Source organism: Diceros bicornis, chromosome 29, assembly GCF_020826845.1.
Source record: "Diceros bicornis minor isolate mBicDic1 chromosome 29, mDicBic1.mat.cur, whole genome shotgun sequence".
Classification (NCBI taxonomy): domain Eukaryota; kingdom Metazoa; phylum Chordata; class Mammalia; order Perissodactyla; family Rhinocerotidae; genus Diceros; species Diceros bicornis.
Window position 1 is genome coordinate 40,017,497 of NC_080768.1, and position 7,508 is coordinate 40,025,004.

Below are 7,508 nucleotides of genomic sequence, written 5' to 3' on the forward strand. Positions count from 1 at the left end.
CTTCTTTTTTTCCCCTATCTTTTTCTCTCTGTTGGTCAGATTGAATCGTTTCTATTGAATCAAGTTCACTAACTCTTTCCTCTGTCATCTCCATTCTGCTATTGGATCTATCCTGTGAGTTTTTCGTTTTGGTTATTATATTTTTCAATTCTAAAATGTTTAATTCTTCTTAAGTTCTATTTTTTGCTGATACTTTTTATTTTAACTTTTGTTTCTAGAAAGTTCATGATTGAAGTTTTGTTTTTTTTTTTTGTGAGGAAGATCAGCCCTGAGCTAACGTCCATGCTAATAACCTCCTCCTTTTGCTGAGGAAGACCGGCTCTGAGCTAACATCTATTGCCAATCCTCCTCTTTTTTTTTTTCCCTCGAAACCCCAGTAGATAGTCATAGTTGCACATCCTTCTGGTTGCTGTATGTGGGACGCGGCCTCAGCATGGCCAGAGAAGCGGTGCGACGATGCGCGCCCAGATCCGAACCCGGGCCGCCAGTAGCGGAGCGCGCACACTTAACCGCTAAGCCACGGGGCCGGCCCTGAGCATTTTTATAATAAGTATTTTAATGTCTTTGTCAGATAATTCCAACATCTGTATCATCTCATTACTAGTGACTGTCAATGGTCTTCCCATGCAAGTTGAGATTTTGGGGATACTTCATATGCCTCATAATTTTTTACTGTAACTGCATTCTGAATGTTATGGGACTCTGATTCTTGTTTAAATCCTATGGAGACTGTCGATATTTTTATTTTAGCAAGGACTTGCCCTAGTTAGGTATAGGTCAAAGTTCCAAGCCTCCTTCTGTGGGCTATGTTCCAAAGTCAGCTAAGTTTTCAAATCTTTTGCAGTCTTATTTGGGTCTGTCTCATGTGTGCATCACCCAGTGGTTAGTCTGGGACCTGGGCAGAAAGCTATCCATTAGCACCGTTCTCAAAGTCTTTGGTGTGCCAGTTAGAATCAGATCTGTGATGTGCAGGTCAGGGTTAAGCCCAAGAGTTCATAAAAAACTTTATGGGGTTGCTTCCCTGATCTCCACCCTTTCTGCTTTCTTCCTAGTACTTTCTCCTTCCCTGGGATCCTCCTTTCAGTTCTCTCTGCCCAGAAACCTCCCACTTCTGGTGAAACTGCCCACTTGCGTGGTTGTGCCACAGCACTGGGAAAACAGATAGGAAAAAAAGCAACGGAGTTTGTCTTGGCCTTCTTGGAGTCGCAGCTCCACTGAATGGGAAGGAAGAGCGCTCTCCCTCGGAGTTCTGGCTCCCGCAGTTTTCTATAGCCAGGCACTTTTGCTTCTGCCACTGCTCCTGCCACAGGATTGACTGGAGGCTGGGGTACAAGGGAATGAAGTAAAGGGCGAGGGAGAAAAAACAGATAATTTTCTCCACTCTCTCCGAGTTGTAGGAGTTCCCTTTTCTGTTCTATGAGCCAGAAACAGAGGGTTTCTCCAGGGTGTCTCTCTCTCTGCCCACTAGTGCTCACTTCCAGGTTTTGGGTTGTGTTGAGTTCAGGCCAGAGGTTACCAGAGGAAAAACAATATCACCACCCATTGGTGGTGCTGCAAAGTCTGGTGTTCTTTTATTCACTTGGTGATATTCACTTTTCAGAGACCCCAAAAAGCCGTGCCATGACTTCTGTTCAGGTTTTATAGTTGTGTCCAGTGGGAGAGACAAGTTTGCATGTGTTTACTCCATCTTACCAGGAATGAGCCCTTCCTGTCCTTGACATCTCTCTCTCATTGGCTTTCACAGCTGCTTTGTTCTTTACTAATACTTCCTCTAGTCTTGAAATCAAAGTTCCCAGAGCTCAGATTTGGCTCTCTTCTTTTCTCTGTATGTTCTCTCTCTTGGAGAGATCGTCCATTTCCAGAGCCTCACGGGATCCTTTGAGGCAGATAATTCCTATACACAGGGAATATTTATTACTCTCCACTCACCAGAGATGTTAGGTCCTGCTGGATATTAACTCGGACTACCACTCCATTTCAAACTCAAAATGTCTACTATCTGCTCTGTTGATGATGCTACTGTTCTTCTACCTGAAACCCACCTAAAACCCTTGTACAGTCAGTTCTGCTAGAACATGATGCTTCCGTTCCTACATCACCATGCTATACCAAATCACAAAAAAACCCAGGGGGGACTGGCCCCCTGGCTTAGCAGTTAAGTGCGCGCGCTCCGATGCTGGCGGCCCTGGTTCGGATCCCAGGCGCGCACCGACGCACCACTTCTCCGGCCATGCTGAGGCCACGTCCCACATACAGCAACTAGAAGGATGTGCAACTATGATGTACAACTATCTACTGGGGCTTTGGGGTGGGGGGAACCCAGGGGGCTTATGGTAAAAATGGGGTTAGGGACACAACACTCAAAAACTTAATCAGTTAAAAAGATAACCTAAGGAGCCGGCCCGGTGGCGCAGCGGTTAAGTGCACTCGCTCCACTTCGGCGGCCCGGGGTTCGCAGGTTAAGATCCTGGGTTCGCCCCAACGCACCCCTTGTCAAGCCATGCTGTGGCGGCGTTGCATATAAAGTAGAGGAAGGTGGGCACGGATGTTAGGTCAGGGCCAATCTTCCTCAGCAAAAAGAAGAGGACTGGCATCGGATGTTAGCTCAGGTCTGATCTTCCTCACCGAAAAAAAAATAAAAAAAGATAACCTAATAAAAACGGCAGCACAGATTTACACATTATGGCACGTTACCTTGAAAAAGACCTGAAGCTTGCTTGTGGAAGTGGGCATTGGAAGGGTTGCAGCTTGTGAGTTATTCTGAAGTGGTAGATCTTTCCAATCTGCAATGGATTGGAAAGTTGTAACGCCGGCTGTGGATGGGTCTGGCTTGTAGCACACACGATGAACTGAAGATGCTGGTAGATGTTGAGGGTGTGCGTGTGTGTGTTTTGTGCATTCCTATGCAGCGCGGCTCAGCTGGTGCGGTTTCCTACACTCACCTGGTGTTTCTCCAGGATGAAATCACACAGGAACAAATGGGAAATTTGTGTCATGCTCAAATGATTTCCTAATATATCCATCAAATTGAAGCAAATTTGCTTTTTAAGAACGTGTTATAGCAGAACTGACTACGCTTGACTATATTCATTTCTTTCCTCAATTTCTCCTATCTTGTCAACTCCTGATTATTTTTCCCTTCCAAATTCTCATATTCGAAGTTTCTCATATCTCACCCATTTTCATTTTACATTCTTTTAAAAAATTATTATTATTTAATAGGTTTGTTTCATGATCCTCCTAAATGGTCTGCCTCTAATAGATGTCGCATATTGACACCAGGCTCATCTTTCCTATATATCCACACTAATGGAATAATACATGTTAATTATATAAACATTAAGAAATACATATAAGCTAAAGAGGAAAATTTCAGTCTCCCGAATATATATATTTATATGTACATATATATACATTATCTATAAATTTATCTATACACATTTATGTATACATTTAAATGTACACATTTATATATACTCATTTAGATATACATTTATATATACACAGTATATATACATTTATATATATCTTACCTTTATATATATTTATATATACACACTTATGCATACATTTATATACACATTTATATACACACATTGATATATACATTTATATACATACATTTATATATACATTTGTATATACACATATATGCACATTTGTATACACATTTATATATATACATTTATATAACCTTTATAGATACATTTATATATATACATATGTATATACATTGACATATACACTGATATATATATTTATATACACATTTATATATTTATATATGCATTTATAGAAACATTGATATATATACATTTATATATACATATGCATTTATATACATACCTTTATACATACCTTTATAGATACATTTACATATATACATTTATATATATACATAGATATATATATACATTTATATATATACACTTATATATACATATATACATTTATATATACACATTTATATATGCACTTATATACACGTTTGTATATACATTTATATATAGATTGATATATACATTGACATATATACATGTACATTGATATATATACATTTATATATAATGCATAAGGGATTTGGGGGTGAATGCCTGTGGGTGGTCAGCAATCTCCTAGTTTGGGTGTTGGGCTAAGCTAAGTGCTAAAAGGCTCAGAAGAACCCAGAAAACAAGACTTCTGCGATAATGAATAGGATTATACCATATCGGAGTCTTTTTTGTACAGTTGGTGTATGATGGCCTTGGAATGTGCTTTCTCGAATAATATCATCATTGGTATATGGTTGATACATTAGTTAATAATCCTAAGGATAATAAGAATGTTGAATTAAAGTGGAATCACATCTCTAGCCCTGATGTTATGAGGAGGGCTGAAAGGGCTCCTGTAAGTGGTCAAGGACTGGGGTTAACTATGAGATACATGTGGGTTTGGTAGCTCATTAGGTGTTATCATGTAGGTATAGGCTTACTAAGAGGGTAAATGTGTAGGCCTGGATCAGGGCTACTGCGAATTAAAGAATGGAAAGTAAAATAAGGATGATGAATGTGATGAAGGCTGCAGTAGGGCTAATATTTATTACAGCTAGTGTTGCTCCTCCGATTAAGTGGATTAAGAGATGTCCAGCAGTCATGTTGGCTGTTAGTCGTACAGCTAGGGCTATTGGTTGAATGAATAGGCTATGGTTTCCATAATTACCAGTACGGGGATAAGGAAGATTGGTGTTCCTTGGGGTAGGAAGTGGGCTAAAGATGCTTTTGTTTTATGGCAGAAGCCCGTACATACTGTCCCTGCTCACAGGGGAATAGCAATGCCCAGATTTATTGATAGTTGTGTGATAGGTGTGAATGAGTGTGGTAGTAGGGCTAATAAATTAGTTGAACCAATAAATAGGATAAATGATCTAAGTATGAGGGTTCAGGTTTGTCTTTTGCGATTGTGGACAGACATTAGTTGTTTTGATGTAAGTTGGATTAATCATTGTTGAATGCAGATCAAGCAGTTGTTGATTAGCCAGTTAGATGAAGGGAATATAATGCTTGGGGATACAACAATTAAGACAACAATCAATAGGTAGACCTACTATTGTTGGGGTAGTGAAAGAGGCGAATAAATTTTCGTTCATTTTGATTCTCAAGGGGTGATGTGTTTGGGTGATTTAGTTATTTTTAGTTCTGGGTTTGAGAGGGAAGAATGTTTTGAGATTTTTAGTTGAAATACAATAAATAGTGTAATGATTATTGATATAATGGTAATAAATCATGTTGATGTATCTAGTTGTGGCATATCATTAAGGAGAGACTTAAACTCTCAATCTTTAACTTAAAAGGTTAATGCTGTGTAGCTTCTTAATGATTTTACAATATTGACACAGATCGTTTTTCAAAGTATTTTAATCTAATTCAAGAACAATAGTTATAAAGCTGTGGTTTGATCTGCAAATTTCTAAGCACTGTCCACAGTATAATCCTAGTCATGTAGATAAAAGAGTTGTTTGTTTTAGGCATCCTGGGATAGCATCTGTTTTTAGGCCTAAAGAGGGAACAGCTCATGAGTGTAGGACATCTTTGGATGAAATTAATATTCGGATTGTTATTTCTATAGGTAGGACTACTTGGTTATCAACTTCTAGAAGTCGCAATTCTCCTGGCTTTAGATCTGACATAGGGATTATGTAGGAGTCAAAGCTTAAATCTTCATAGTCTGTATACTCATAACTTTGATATCATTGATGGCCTATGGTTTTGATGGTTAAGGAGGGATTATTGATTTCATCTATCATATAGAGGATTCATAGAGATGGTAGGGCAGTTAGAATTAGGATAATAGCTGGCAAGAGAGTTCAAAAAGTTACTACTTCTTGGGTGTCTATAGTACTTGTACGGGTTAATTTGGTTGTTAGTATAAGTAAAATAATATATAGTACTAAAGAACTAATTAAGAAGACTATTAATGTGTGATCGTGGAAGTGAAGTTCCTCTATAATAGGGGATATTGCATCTTGAAATCCTAGTTGGAATGGATATGCCATAGAGATATACATTTATATATACATTTAAATACATACATTTATATACACATTTATATATACACATTTATATAAACATATATATACACATTGGTATATACATTTATATATACATTGATATATACTTTGATATACACATTAATATACACATTTATACACATATTTATACATATACATATGTATAATATGTATTTTTATATATACATTTTTATATATACATTTATATATACATCGATATATATACATTTATAAATATACATTGATATAGCTATACATTGATATATAGACATCATATATATACATTGATATATGTACATTTGTATGTACACATTTATATACACATTCATATATACACGTTTATAGAGTTTATAGATACATTTATATATACACATTGATATACACATACATTTATATATACACATTTTTATACACACATATACACATATATACACATTTATATACCCATTTTTATGTACACATTTATATACATTTATAATCAGTTATATTTTTAAAAATTTGATTGTTTTCCCACCCTTACCATATGTTATGAATTATTATGAATTATTATGACTATCCTCTCATGTCAATACATACAGATCTACAGTATTATTTTATTTTTTTAAATGTTTTTGCTGAGGAAGACTGGCCCTGAGCTAACAACTGTTGCCAATCTTCCTCTTTTTGCTTGAGGAGGATTCACCCTGAGCTAACATCTGTGCCCATCCTCCTCTATTTTGTATGTAGGAAGCAGCCAGGGGCCGGCCCATGAGTGGTGTAGGTCTGCACCCGCGATCCCAGCCCGGGCTGCAGAAGTGGAGCACACGGAACTTAACCACTATGCCAGGGTGCCGGCCCCAGCATCATTTTTTCTTTATCGTGGTAAAATTTACCGTTTTAATCGTTTTTAAGTGGCACCACGTGCATTCACATCGTTTCGCAATCATCACCGCCATCCACCCTGAACGTTATCTCCTCCAACTGAAACTCTGTACCCATTGTACAGCATCATTTTTAATGGTTGCATGGATATAATATAATTTCTTTCAGAAAGCCCTATTGTTAAACATTTAAGTTTCTTTTTTCTCCTATAAACATCCTTTATCAACAACACCAGTGACATCTCTTGTACACATATCTTGCACACGTATTCAATTATTTCTCCATGATAAATTCCTTGAAATGAGATCTGCTAGGACCCTTTATACATACGAGGAATTAGTACAGATTAGACAAATTGACACTCACGTATGGGTGTGGGGAAACTTTTAGATTCTGTGCATCAACAGTAGGCATTACCATTCTCTTTGGTATCGGCCAGTCTGACAGGCAAGTAGATTCCAGTTATTTTAATTTTCATTGTTTGGATTACCAGCATAGGCTTGGCTTTTTAACCCACATCGTGTTATTCTCTTGATTCCGAACTTGGAAAACGTGTCCGTGTAGAAGCAGATTACACTTGTGATGTAAACAAACACAAAGT